This window comes from Megascapheus bottae, chromosome 11 (assembly GCF_031878675.1).
Source record: "Megascapheus bottae isolate mThoBot1 chromosome 11, mThoBot2.hap1, whole genome shotgun sequence".
In the NCBI taxonomy this organism is placed as follows: Eukaryota; Metazoa; Chordata; class Mammalia; order Rodentia; family Geomyidae; genus Megascapheus; species Megascapheus bottae.
In genome coordinates, this window is record NC_143519.1 from 50,093,519 (window position 1) to 50,108,933 (window position 15,415).

Below are 15,415 nucleotides of genomic sequence, written 5' to 3' on the forward strand. Positions count from 1 at the left end.
TTAACTAGGATTTCCATGATGTGAAACACTAGCTGCAGAGGTATGGAACACTGCCTTTCAGTCAACAGGATTACCAGACAAAGAATGAAAGTATGTCTCTCGGTGTGCATACCTACACATATGTACATATGTGTGTACATACATGCATACACACATACATACATAATGTGCTAATATGTATATAAAACAATTGCACATAATATATATTTGCCTTATATTAATGTATCTAGTATGTGTATAATATAATGTTTATATACATGTGCACATATATACATGAATGCATATGAATACATATTTACATAACTATGTGTTTATTTGTTTGCTTGTGAAAGTGTGTTTATTAACAGAACCAGGCTGTTAACACAGGGTTCTTAGTCAAGCTGGGCACAGGTGGCTCATGCCTGTAATCCTAAATACTCAGGAGGTTTAGATCAGATTCATCAGTTCAAAGTCAGTAGGGGCCAATAGTCCATGAGGATCTAATCTCCAATTAACCGCTAAAAAGCCAGAAGTAGAGCAGTGGTTCAACTGCTAGGGCACTACCATTGAGCAAAAAAGCTCAACACAGTGCCCAAGCCCTGAGTTCAAGTCCTATAATCGAGACAAACATAACATCCCAAGAAGAAATAAAGAGAAGGGGATAGAAGGAGGGAGAGAAGGAAGGTAGGAAGGAAAGAAGGAAAGAAGGAAAGGAGGAAGAAAGGAAGGAAGGAAGGAGGGATGGAGGGAGGGAAGGAAAAAGGAAAGGTCAGGAAGGGAAAGAGAAATGAGAGGAGGAAGCAATGAGAGAGAGAGAAAGAGGAAGGGGGCAACCGTATTATTTAAAAAGTCAGCACATACATAAACCTCATTTAATTCTCTTCCTGGAATATGAAATAATCTGAACTGCCCAAAGAAACTTTCTGATCACTTTCATACGTATCTCGCTTTGCCTGTTGTTCCTGTAGCTTCTATTTTCCTGTAATTATTTCCCCCTGGGCAAACCAAGGAGAACCTTTTTTCATTTTTTCCAGCTGTTTTAGTAATCATGGGAGCTTCAGGTTTCTCAATCACCCCAATTTGCCAGGCTGTGTTTGGGCCACCGAAAGAAAATGGACAGTGAACAACCACATTGCTTGTTGATTAAACCCAAACAGAAATGTTTTTAAGTGAAAATAGCCAGGTTTCACTTAGTTCCTGACATCTAGAACACTGCGAGGAAAAGCATTTCTCCCCTCTCTGCCTGGGGGAAGGCTTTGGATGATGGCTGGACACTGGGAATTCTACTAAAAGCATGAAATTGGCCTTCAAGGCTCTACCCAGGCCACCTCTACCCATTCCCCACTGGGGACTGCAACAAGGTTGCCCCAGAGCAGGGCTCACTGCTGGGGGGCGGGGCATGAAGTCAGCCTCAGGTCCATCACCAGCCTCCCCATGCTCTCGGTTCTGCTGGGCTAGTCCTTCCTCCCAAAGGATTGCATTCCTTCATAGAAATCTTAGGAATGTTGAAGAACCACTTCCCTGTATTGATATATCTTGTGGTTAAATTTAAATGCACTGTTATATTTCCTAACCCTCAAACCAAATCTCTCTTTTTTTTTTTGCCAGTATGACTAGGGCCTCCCAGGCACTAGACAAAAATTCTCCCACTTGAGCCACACCTCAATCCACAAGCGAACCTTGCAAATGGACTTCCATATTGACTTCCAGGTGGAAAGTACTCTGAAAGCCAAAGGGTAGGGCAGGTGCTGTGGTTCATTCTTTTCACTTTGGGGAGTCTCACTCTTTTCTTCCACACTGATATTCTACCACCCTCCTTCCTTGCCTACCTCTGAGTAACCTGAGAAAACCCATCTTTCCTTTCCCTCTCTCTCCCTCCCTCCCTCCCCTCTTCCTCTCTTTACTTCTCTCCTTTACTTTATTTTCCCTCCCTCCCTTCCAGAAAACAATTAATTGAATTAGAGATGCTCTCTGACATAGAATGGTTCAACTCGGCAAGGCTGCGTGAACTCAGTGGAGACTGCTCTTGGAACTCTGAGTTGACATCTTCCCCCCACACTAGTGACACCTGGTCTGATTCTCTCTGGCCAGGCTGGGCAGTAGCCACAGCTTCCCATCAGCCCCCATCACATGGGGCCTTTCAGTGCTTACCCCACGTGCTGGGATATCAAGGGCACTGGGTGGATTAAGATGTCCTGGGATGTTGGGCATATAGGTAGACTCAATATTTTCAACTTAAAATGGCATTGGGGATTTGTAGCTGGTACTCTGTTGATTCGGAAGAGCAGTAGGGTTCAAGACAATGTTTGAGGACAAGCCTTTCATGGCCTGTCATTGAATAAAACAGACCGAGAAGACTCAGGCTTTACGGAAATTGTGCTTAGCCTACTTCTGAGAACTCTTTTGTTCCTGCAGAGTCATTAGAAGAAAGTAGTTTCTGGGAGAATGACCCCATTAATCTCTACCACCCAAATCCTCTTTGTGCAATCTTCCTTAATGTAAAATTTCAAAATGTTCATGCACCCATAAGAAGCACAGGTAAAATGGCTGAAGTTCGCATAATGTTGTTATGAGCATAATTTCTTTGACAATAGCTGGACGGTGAGGCTGTGGGGGTCTCAGTGTTTGGGATTCCCTCTGCTGGAGCTGGGCATGCCCCCTCCAGATGTCTACTATCCTTTATAATCTCCTGCTTTTGAGACTGTCCAATCGTTCACATGTCTCCTGCAATGGGAAATGGCCATGTTTTTCAGGCTAGCACTCTACCACTTGAGCCTCCACTTTCAGTGTCTTTTCTAGTTCATTGGAGAAGAGTCTTATGGACTTTCCTGTCCAGACTGGCTTTGAACTGTATGATCCTTAGAGTTCTACTTCCTGCATAGCTAGGATTATAATTGTTAAGCCATCAGAGCCTGGCCACAAAGGACCAGCTGTTGTTGTTGTTAATACTTTAATAACCTGGCAGAAGCAGTGCCTAATGATTCAGAAGGTTTGAGTTCAGTGGCTGCTGGTGGCTTTGGGGGTAGGCAGTTGGGACAATTCTGTTGGTGATTGTGAATCCTCATATGTGGGGTTGGTGTTTGCATTTATTTTCCTTCTTCCTACTCCCCTTACTCTCAATCTCTGCTGCCTGTAACTGAGGCCACATCCCATTTTTCTATGAGCCTCTTTGTCTGGTGGAGCACAGTGAGCACAAAACAGAGGTAAGTAGAGTAGGGAAAGGTTGCTAGGGACATAGGGTACATCCAGAACCACACAGACAGGGAACTAGGCTCTGGAAACCCAATTTGCCTCTTTCCAGCAGATCTGGAACGCTGGCCATTCCCAGGTTTCACCTTTGAGATATTGCTTCCTGTGGTCCCAAAACTGGCCAGCAGGCCCTCTAAGAACATTCTTCATGGTGCTAGTGGCTCATGCCTGTAATCCTAGCTACCTGGAAGGCTCAAGTGTGAAGATCATAGTTTTAAGAAGCCAGCCTGACAGAAAAAGTTCATGAGACACATTTCTCCAATTAACTAGCAAAAGACTAGAAGTGGAGATGTGGCTCAAGTTGGCACAGCACCAGCCTTGGGTGGGGGAAAATAGAACCCAAGAGAGATTATGAGTTCAAGTCCCTATACTAGCACACAAAAATGTAAACAAAAGAACCAAATTTGTTATTTTAAAGATCCATTATTACATCATTGGAGAACATTTAAAACATAACCTACTTTAGAGCTGCTTTTTTTTTTTTTTGCCAGTCATGGGCTTGAGCTCAGGGTCTGAGCACTGTCCTTGGACTTTCTCTAGGTTAGAGCTCTACCACTTGAGCCTCAGCACCACTTCAGGCTTTTTTTTTTTTCTATGTATGTGGTACAGAGGAATCGAACCCGGGTCTTCATGCATGCTAGGCAAGCACTTTAACCACTAGGCCAAACTCCTGGCCCCTAGAGCTGCTTTTTTTAATTTTTTTTGGTTACCATCAGAAGCTGACAATTCCAAATTATCTGAGTGATAAATTATCCTTTTCTAAGAAAACTGTTGTATTAAATTCTAGCAAATGGGCTGGAGGCCAGTGGATTGTGCCTGTAAATCCTAGCGCTACTCAAGAAGGCTGAGGTCTGGGCATTGTTGTACAAAGCCAACATAGGCCAAAAAACTGATAGACTCTTATCTCCAATTAAATAGCAAAAAGCTGGAAATGGAGGTGTGACTTTAGTGGTAAAGCAGCAACCTTGAGCAAAATAGCCAAATGAGAGCACAAGTCCTTGCGTTCAAACTCTAGCATGGTGTGTATATTTATTTGACAGAATCTTGCTTCATAGCCCAGACTGACCTTGAACTTAAGATCTTTTTGTCTCATCCTCCCAAGTGTTGGGATTGTAGGTATGTTTTCCATGTATAGTTATTGCATGAGTTTGGCAACATAAGTATAAGCTTCAAGCTGGCACATTTTAATGTGTATCTTTTAATAAATACTTATCTAATGATAAATTAATTCAGAGAATGTCCTGTTCAATCATCTGCTGGCACACAGATTCAGCTACAGGAATTGCTCTACTTAGCATTGTACATAATTCAGTTCCAATTTCTAATCTCTGATTTCTTTAAACCATGAATTTTAAAATGAACAATGATAGCATTGATTGTAAGGGGGAAGGACCACAAAGTGGTTAATTAACGTGGGTTAATTGAGTTCTACCAGTTTCTGTGTTCACATAGCACTTCTTTCTTTGCTTCACATGTAGAACAATGGCCTGTCACCCCCATAAGCACAGTTACAGATGTTGGTGAGGAGGCTAAGAGGTGGGAACCCTCCCTCCCTGCTGGTGGAGAGTGTAAAATAGTGCAGCTACTTTGGCAATTAGTTTGGCAGTTGCTTAAGAAGTTAAACAAAATATATCATATGGTCCAACACTTTCACTTTTAGTGTATCTGCCAGGAGGAATTTAGATATACCCTTGGAATTACCTTTTGTTATTTTGGCCACCTTCTACTCTTAAAACAAGCCTCCCCCCCCCTCTCTCTCTTCTTTTACTTTTGTCTACGCTAGTACTGGGTCTTAAATTCAGAGCTTTGAACTTTGGCTTTAATCAAGTCTGATGCTTTTCTGTTTGAGCCACTTCTCCATTTTCTGCTTTTTAGTGGTTATTTAAGGTAAGAATCTCACAGATTTTTCTTCCCCAGCTGGCTTCAAACCCAAACTCCTCATGTTTCAATCTCCTAATTAGCTAGGAATATAGGTATGAACTGTCAGCATCTGGATTGATTTCCTTCCTTCCTTCCTTCCTTCCTTCCTTCCTTCCTTCCTTCCTTCCTTCCTCCCTCTTTCCTTCCTTCCTTTCTTCTTCCTTCCATCTTTCTTTTTCATTCTCTTTTCCTTCCTTTTTGTTTCCTGCCATTACTGGGCTGGGGGTTGAACTCAAGGATTTGGGCTCGCTTAGCTTTTCCCACTCAAGGCTGGCAATCTACCACCTGAGCTATAGCACCGCTTCCAGCTTTTTGGTGGTTAATTGGATACAATCTTTCCTGCCTGGGCTGGCTTCCAACCATGAACTTCAGATCACAGTCTCCTTGTAGGTAGGATTATAGGTGTGAGTCACTGGTCCCTAGCTCTTTTTTTTTTTTTAACTACTGGGGTTTGAACTCATGGCCTAGAACTTGTTAAGCAGGTACTCTAACATAAAAGCCATTCCACTAACCATTTTGACATTATTTTTATTTTTTGAGATAAGATCCTGTACTTATGCCAGCCTAGTACAAATAACTGTTGTTTGTGATTCTGGGTACTTGTTATCTCAACCAGAACTTGGTTGGGCTAGCTTCAAACCTTGGTCCTCCAAGGTTACTTAATCTTAAGTAGTGAGATTATATTCTTAGGTCACTGCACCTGGCTACCCCTACCTTTTGAAGGGAAGAGCATCAAATATTTGTGGATCTATTTTAAAAATACTGTATCGTTTTAACCAAGTTCCGACATATTTTGTAGGAAGAGTTATTTATAGATGAAAATTGAAAGCATTTTAAAGAAGGAATCACTTTTTTTAGTTTTGTTTTGTTTTCCCTTTGCTATTATATCATCCAGCTGAAGCAGAGACCAGAGTTTTATTCTCACACTAAATATGCCATGGAAAAGCCTTTATGATCTTAGGAATCTAGCCTGAGATTTTTTTTAAAAATTGTAAGATTCCATCGTAATGGAAGAAATTGGGCACATGCCTGTCATCTTGGCTATGACAGGAGCTGGAAGATAGGAAGAATACCATCCAGGTGCAAGCATAGGCAAAGGGCAAGACACTGTAGCCAATCACTATAAAAAAGAATTGGCTCAGCAATAGGGTGCCTACTTAGCAAACATGAATCTTTGAGTTCAATTTCTAGTCTTTATATTATCCCCCCACACACTTTTTTTGCAGATCTCAGAGCAGCCTGCAAATCTCTGCATATTCCAATCTTCAAGTTTCCTGTTGCTATTTCTACAGGTTACATCCATCTCTCTCGTTTTTGTTCTTAGTAGTTTGCTCCCCCTCCTCCCAAGAATTACAACATCATTCAATTAGGTTGTGAGGGACCCCGCACCCCTGAAATCCTGATCATCTCGTATTGATCCCTCCCTTTAGGCACTGAAGAATCTCTCTGCACAAGAACAACCCAACCATAGAAGGAAATCAAAAGACAAAGACATCTCTATGTCTCTCTGGGCTAATATTCATAGATATACTATAGTGACAGGAAAGGACTTCTACACTGAGGTGAGATCATAGGACCAGACACATAGGTAGAAGTCTGCAGATGGATGAGGGGCAGACTGAATCATGGGTCCGCCAGGCTTACTTAGTGTCTCTGGTTCAAAAAAGTGCATACAATGTGGTTGTGAACTACTTAGCAATATTGACATCATCCGAACACCACCATGGATCAAGGCACCATCCTGTATTGACAGCTGTCTACCCATGTAGGTGCTGGGAAGAGCAGGGTGGAAGCTAGCTGGAGGAGGAGCGGAGATTATGAGGTGCCTGCTGTGTGGATTCTCATCCCCAAAGTGTTCATTATGGAAGCTATTTGCAATTAAATCCAACACTTCATTCTGTGGTAGGCCTACTTTTACTGATTGGGGCCTTGCATCTTTTCTCAGCAAGCCAAGCTCCCCGATGTCCACACTGGAGAGTTTATTTCATCTTCCTGCCACACAGGAACCATGCGTCTCATTAAGGTGCAGCAGAGCAAAGATTTGATTATTTAGGCTTTGGTCTTGTATGGATTATTTTCGTAATTCCTTAATTTACTCCTTTTAAAAAAGTGTTAATATTGGAGTTTGAACTCAGGGCCTCTTGCTCTCACTTGACTTATTTTGCTTAAGTCTGATGTTATGCCACTTAAATCATAGCTCTACTACGGCTTTTTAAGTTGGAGATGAGAGTCTCATTGACTAAGCTGGCTTCAAATTGTGGTTCTTGGATCTCAGACTCCTGAGTAGGTTGAGTTACAGGCATGAACTACCAATGCCCAGTTCTTAATATATTCTTTAAAAAGAGAAGTAGTACTGAGTTGTTGTGATCACACACACACATGTATACATACATATACACATATGCATATATATGGATTATATATGTATGTGTTCAAATAAAAATCTTCTGGTTAGCAGGAAAACCTCAATGCCTGCAATTGCTTCTGTTTTCTGATGTTTTCTTTTAAAGAGGTACTTATTTCCATGTATCGTTTATGACAAGGAGGGACAGAGTACATGTCATGGAGGATATCAGAAGAGTCCTGCCTGGCTCTGCCATACGATGCTTGTTTTTCTGGGCCTGAAGTTCTCATTCTCTGTCTGTGAGCCTCCATCTCCAATTGAGAAACCCTGTGGCAAATCACCCTCCCTACTGGGTGGCATGTTCTTCCTGTCTCAAAATGTGATGTAGAGATGCTCCTTAACCCTGGATGCCTCTTCTGGCCTCTGTTTTCATGTCATGATGACATGACCTTAACCCTGGCCTGGAAATTTCAGATGCTTGTCCAGGTTTGCTTGGCCCACAATGTCACCTTGAGCAAAATCTAGTCCCAAGATCCTCATAACATCTTGACTCTGGAATGTGGGAACAGGAAAAGGAGCAGTTTGTTTCGCATTGTCAAACCTTGAGCCAGAATTACAGAATGTTCTTCTGCCTTCTCAGAGAAAGCAGGCTCCTCTCCCCTTCCTATTCAGTCTCACAGAGCAGCCACATTGCTGCTGTGCTTTTGTTTGGAATGCCCTTCATTTGGATATGAATATCCGTTTTGATGACTGCTTTGCGTCAGAGTCTGGAACAAAATTTCCTCAGGACTGGACTAAAATTTTTTTTTAAAAAATATGTGGACTTGGAGATTTATGGGGAAGATCAGGGAAGTCTCCTGGTTTCTGGGACAAAAGCTGGGCAGCCAAGGGATGACTGCTGTATTGTGTTTGAGATGCTCCAGAGCTGGTTTGGTTTGGTGTTCCTACCCATATAACTGGTGGAGAGAGAGAGAGAGGGAGAGGGAGAGGAAGAGGGAAAGGGGGAAGGGGAGGGGGAGAGGGAGAGGGAGGGAGGGGGGAGAGAGAGAGAGAGAGAGAGAGAGAGAGAGAGAGAGAGAGAGAGAGAGAGAGAGAGAGAGAGAGAAGCTTGTATAAATACACACCACTGTGGGCTTATCCTGGAATTGCTGAAGGCTGAAAAAAAAAAACAACCCTAGGAAGAAATTTGCTTTCCTTTCCTGCTCCAAGTTTGTTTTGAGCCTGAGCATTCGGGTGCATGCAGTTATTGAAGAGAAGCAGAGTTGGGTACCAGCAGCTCATGCCTTGGCTCCATGAGTTTGTACGAGGCACTAAAAACCAGTGGCTCACAGCTCTAATCCTAGCCTCTCAGGAGGCTGAGACCTGAGGATTGTAATTCCAAACCAGGGCAGGCTGAAAAGTCCGTGAGATAACTATCTCCCACTAACCACCAAAAAGCTGGAAGTAAAGATGTAGCTCAAGTGGTAGAGTACTACCTTTGAGTAAAAAGATAAGCAGCAGTGCCCAAATTCAAGCCCTGATACCCATCACAAAGAAGAAAGAAAGAAAAGAAGAAAAAGATCAAAGGAAAGAGAAGCAGAGTTCTGGTGTGGGTATTTCTTTTGGTGGTGGTTGAAGCTCAGCAGAACCCAGGAAGGGCAAGATGATCCCTCTATGGGGTCCTCCTTAGAGTCCATATTTAAATTTAGATGATCGGGTAGTATATTTCTCCAAGATAACTTGGAATTGCCCATCTCCATGGTAGATAAAACAGGAATTTTCTTCTACCTTTGGTTATATTGCAAAATCTCTCAGTGGATGCTGAAACTGAAACCTGGATTTTTAAACCCTAAGTTCCAATTCTAATTCCGAATACCAGTGGGCATTCACCCTTCTTGGCCAAATATAGACACAGTAAAGGGAAGAGAAAGGAGATTTTCTACAAAGTAGGGCATGCCATGGTAAGTCAGAATTTCAGCTCACCTTTAACTGTCCTGTGGTATAGACATAAGGGATTTTTTTTTTTTGGTGGGAGGGTGAGGGGGGAGTCCCTAGGGCTTATACTCAGTGTTTGTACATTGTCCCTATGACTAGTGGTAAGCTAATGCTCTACCACTAGAGCCATAGTTTTCCTAAGAAGTTTTGATTTGGTGTTTAGTTGAAGATACTACTCTCATAGATAAAGCTTAATATGTTAAACAAATAATAACAACAAAAAAGTCCTGTTGACTCTCTTGCTCAGGCTGTCTTTGAACTGTCATCTTTGGGTCTCAACCTCCTGAGTAGCAAGGATTATAGGCATGAGCCACTGGCACTGGGCCAGACATGAGTTTATTTATTTATTTATTTTTTTATTGTAATTAGTAAAAGGGTTACATGATATTTGCCAGATAGAAGGTGCATTAATTCACATACATTGATACCCTTTCACATGTCTTGGTACCCATTTCCCTCCCCCCCCACACCCCCCACCCGTCTTGGTTTTCCCCCCTTCCCTATCAAATTTCAAATATCCAAATACAAATAAATTCAATCTATCAGATAACAAAGTGAGATACTATACCAATATGAGATACCCAAGGGACAGCAAAGAAGATGAGAGACAACATAGTACATTAAGGACAACAATCATTCATTATATGGCTTTTGTTTCAATATCCTGGAGGTCCTTTCAATTAGCTTCACATTATATGGCCTTATGTATCAAGATTTTGCTCTATTGCAGATCTCTGCTAGTAGAGCCCAAGGTTTCTACTGGTTATGACGAATGAGGGAAACCACTGAGCCTAAGTTCCTTTGAGTCTGCCTTACTTCACTTAATATGATTTTTCTAAGTCTTTCCATTTCCTAACAAATGGGGCGACGTCATTCTTTCTGACAGCAGCATAGAATTCCATTGTGTACAAATACCACAACTTGTTGATCCACTCATCAACTGAGGGACATCTAGGTTGGTTCCATATTTTTGCTATGGTGAATAGTGCTGCAATGAACATTGTTGTGCTAGTGGATTTAGTATGTCCTTGTTTCTGGATGGTTGGGTAAATGCCAAGTAGTGGAATTGCTGGGTCATAGGGGAGTTCTATGTTTAACCTTTTGAGGCACTGCCACATTGCTTTCCATAGTGGTTGAATGAGTTTGCACTCCCACCAACAGTGTAGTAGTGATCCCTCCTGGCCACATCCCCTCCAGCATCTGTTGTTATTTGTTTTCCTGATCCTGGCCATTCTAACTGGAGTAAGGTGGAATCTTAGAGTTGTTTTGATTTGCATTTCTTTTATGACCAGAGATGTTGAGCATTTTTTCATGTGTCTATAGGCTATTTTTGTTTCTTCTTCAGAGAAGACTCTCTTTAAGTCTTTGGCCCATCTTTTAATGGCATGGTTGTTACTTTGGAGGTTAGTTTTGGAGTGATTCAATTTTTTGAGTTGTTGATATATTTTAGATATGAGGCCTTTGTCCGTTGTTTGGTTGGTGAAGATCTTCTCCCACTCTGTAGGCTTCCTGATTAGTTTACTAGCTATGTCCTTTGCCATATAAAAGCTCTGCAGTTTAATGCAGTCCCACTTATCCAGCCTTTCTCTGATTTGTTGTGATTCTTGGTCCTTATTAAGAAAGTTTCAACCTGTGCCAAGGAGGCCTAGTGTATCTCCTACTCCTTCCTGTAAAGTTTTCAGTGTGTCAGCTTTTACCTCCAGGTCTTTGATCCATTTGGAGTTAATTCTAGTGCAAGGTGACAAAGAAGGATCCAACTTTAGTTTTCTGCAGGTGCTTAACCAGTTCTGCCAGCACAACTTGTTGAAGAGGCTGTCTTTCTTCCATTCTATTTTTTTGGCTCCCTTGTCAAAGATTAGGTGGCCATAGGTCTGTGGTTTAATATCTGGGTCCTCAGTTCTATTCCATTGGTCTTCAGGCCTGTTCCTGTGCCAGTACCAAGCTGTTTTGAGAATTATAGCTCTGTAATAGAGTCTAAAGTTTGGAATTGAAATTCCTCCAGCGCTGTTCTTTCTGCTAAGAAGTGTTTTTGCTATATGGGGTCTTTTATTATTCCATATGAAATTTTGGATTGCCTCTTCTATTTCTTTAAAGAATGCCATTGGGATATTGATGGGTATTGCACTGAATTTGTAGATAGCTCTTGGCAAGATTGTCATTTTCACGAGGTTGATTCTTCCAATCCAGGAGCATGGGAGGTTTTTCCATTTCCTTAGTTCTGCTTTAATTTCCTTTTTTAGGGTTTTAACGTTTTTGTCAAAAAGGTCCTTTACATTCTTAGTTAAGCTAATTCCTAGGTACTTTATTTTCTTTGAGGCTATTGTGAAAGCAGTTTCTTTCCTGATTATTGCCTCATTCCTCTCACTGTTGGCATAAAGGAAGGCAGTTGATTTTTGAGGGTTGATTTTATAGCCTGCTACTCTTCCAAAGCTTTGAATCAGCTCAAGGAGCTTGGGAGTAGAGTCTATAGGATTCTTTAAATACAGAATCACAGACATGAGTTTTTTAAAAATATATTTTTATTGTAATTAATAGAAGGTTACATTATATTCACCAGATGGAAGATGCATTACTTCACAAACCTTGATACCCCTTCTCAATCGATATAAGTTTTAAGTTGTATAGACGAACATCTAGGGAAAAGGGAATAGAAGTATGCATAATTATTAAGCAGTGCAAGAACAAGTATGGCCTGATGGATCATGATTTCATTCCTTGTTTTGAGAGTGCTTTCTGAGAAGTTGTTCCTGCTGTCATCAGTGGTCAGGGGAAAGGCTCATGTCTGCCTTGTAGCTGATCAGTTCTGAGAAAGCTGTGTTGTTCCCTAGTGGTAGTTTTAGTAGTTTTGCATAATTCTTGTTTTTTTTTTTCCCAGATTCCATGGTGATTGCAAAGTGATTCTAGAGAGAATAGCTTCAAGCAAAAGACTTATACAAAAGTAGAAACAGATGGTAAACTTTCTCTTGAATTTGTTAATTTGTGAACATAGTGAAAGTTACAAGATCATTGATGGGACCAAACCCTATAGGAAAAGTAGCGTTTTTGTTTGTTTGTTTCTGGTGCTGGTCCTGGGACTTGACTGAGGTTCTGGGCACTGTCTCTGAGATAGTGTGCTCACGGCTAGTGCTCTACCACTTTGAGCCACAGCTTCATTTCTAGCTTTTCGGTAGTTAATTGAAAATAAGAGTCTTATAGACTTTTCTGCCTAGGCTACTTTTGGCTATGATCCTCAGATCTCAGCCTCCTGAATAGCTAGGATTACAGGTAGTAGTAAACTCCCTGTATACTATGTATTATTTTTGATTATTTACATCCACATTTATAATAACATTTAGCTGATAAATTAGCGTAGTAAGAGATTTCACAGCAATAATATTTCTGCAACAGTCTGTCTGATAACCAGTACACTCAGTGTCCCATGAGAGGGCAGCAAGTGCAGTAGGCCTACACTGGACAAAGGTATGATTCTCATTTGGAGTGGGAGGGTGTGAGTTTTTATCATGCTACTCAGAAACAATGTTCAATATAAAACCCATGAACTTGTGTTTAGAGAAAAACCTATTTAAAATGGTCAGATCCTGACCAGCACCTCCCCCAAACCCTTTGCAATGATTCTGTGCCTTGAGTGTGTCTATGAGTTTACATCCCATCTTTCTACTGGCTGCCCCTGTGGGGAGTTGGGGGCCCTGCTCTGCCTTCCTTGGATTTGGATTCCAAGGGCTGCTCCAGACAAGTGCCAGTGTCACCGAGGGCCCTGTCCTGTGCACTGGGCCCCAGCTGCATCAACCTATACGTAGCTCCTTGGTGCTAATCTAAGAAGCACTGCTGCCTGCAGAGGAGCAGGCTCCTTATGCCGTCACCCCAGGCCAGGCTCCTTCGGCACTGAACACATCCTTGCTTTTTTTCATGTTTTATTGAATTGTTCATATGGTTTAAAGTAATAAAATGGAGTAAGAAAACAAAACACCCACGAATTATTTATTTCTGGAATATATCATGTAATATTTCCAGACCTCATTTCATTGAAGATAAATGAAATCACAGAGTAGAAAACCAAAGATAAAGGGGGTACTACTATACCCGTGGCTCAATTAGGATTGGTCATTACATCTACAATCCTTCGAGGACAACCTCAAAGGATTGTAGATAGAATTATATAGATTATTATAGAGGAGGAAGTAACAGAAATAGAGAACCACAAGGAAAATCATGAGCAGCAGAAGGATCTAGTTGTCTTGGGTATTTTTATGTTTGCTTGTTGCTCCTCACGTTGGTTCTTCTTTATGCTGTGAATACAAAATCGATAGGTACAACCAGGAGCTCCCACAGTGAAGAAAGTTACTTTACAGCAAGTAAGGAGCACACTGGGAGGTGATCCCCAAAGCAGTGCCTAGCCCAACCAAGAAAGCAAGGGAAAGCTTTAGCTTTATTGGGAGAAGTTCATGCATAGTCACATAGGCATCACACACACACACACACACACACACACACACACACACACACACACACACGGGCTGATATAGGAGCATTGCGGAGGCCATCCACAGCATGTTCAAAAACTGGCAATTGAGAATGCTTCTGGACAGAGCAAAGGTGACTCTAGGATTCCAGCCAACTGTGTGAGATAGAGAGACTTAGCAAGTTTAGTTTCTTGGAAGTTTCCTTGGAGATAAAAACAGAAAATCCATCTTCAAAGGCATGCTAAGAGTCATTTAAAGGGGAAGTGGCAGGCATCCAACACCCTCAAAAAATAGGCAATGTCCCTAAAAGCACTCCCGTGCTGATTTTACCTTTAATCCTTGGGAGCGGGACCCTGGGACAGGACCCCCTCCTCCCTTGAATATCTTCTCTGGCTCCTGAGCTACGCATTTCCCTGAGTTTTCCTATTGTAGACAGAATCTGACAAAGCTATGTCCTACAGGATCAAAACCAAGTGTCTTCAGCAAATGTTTAATGGAGTGGAAAATCTGAACCAAAAAACAAGGGTACCTGAGGTTCACCTAAAAGACAAAGCAATGAAATATGAACCTCTTTGGAACAAATAAAGGGAGAAAGAGCAGATAAAGGAAGAGTCCAGTAGGAGGAGGTGGCCAGTCCTGGGGGCCGAGTAATGCCATGTCTAATAACTTTCTGCTGAGACCTGTAGTAGGGGTAAACACGTGGACCTCTTTGGTCTGCCACCTGTTGTGCTGATAGGCTAAGGCACCGAAAATTAGGAGGAGGGATTTGGGGAATAGGGAGAGAGAGATTTTCCTGCCTTGATGAAGCTGCATGGTGTCCCTGTTCCTGCCCCACAGTAAGAAGGCTGAGAAAGGGAGGACAGTGGGCCCTCCCCTCTTGAAGCTCATCCTGGTCGGGGCGTGTTTTTCCCATCCCTCCTACTAGTCAAGAGGGACGGGGTTGAAGGACCCCGACAGCCAGAAAATGCCCTTCTGATCCTAAGACAGTGCTCTTTTGCCCTGGAATGCCTTGGAAAGGTACTGTTCCCAGCCTTTGTGGGGAAAGAGGGGTCAAGTGGGGCCAGAAACAATCTTGCCTACCCCATCATCTCAGGAGACAAAATGAGGTTGACTTTTGAATGTGGGCTATTTGATGGTGTAGAATGATTTTCATGCTTTTCCTCATTCTGAAAATAGCTCTCAGCTACCTGCTGATGCCTGAAATCCCGGAAGCAGGAGACAAAACCACTGATTCCCAATAAAGAGATAAAAGGCTTAATTATGCGAATAGATTATGAGTACTCTGAAACTCATTCATATTAAAATGTCATTGGCTGGCTTTTTCAGCGGGTGGATGATTGACACATGCAGGGGCGGGAAGGGGCACTCAGCCTTGCTGCACAGAACTCAGAAAAAGAAGGAAGGCAGGTAGGCAAGCCATATGTACTTTCTCCCCACCCTCCAACCTCCTCTCAGTGCTGGCTGAAAGGGCTGGCTCATCAGCTGTTCC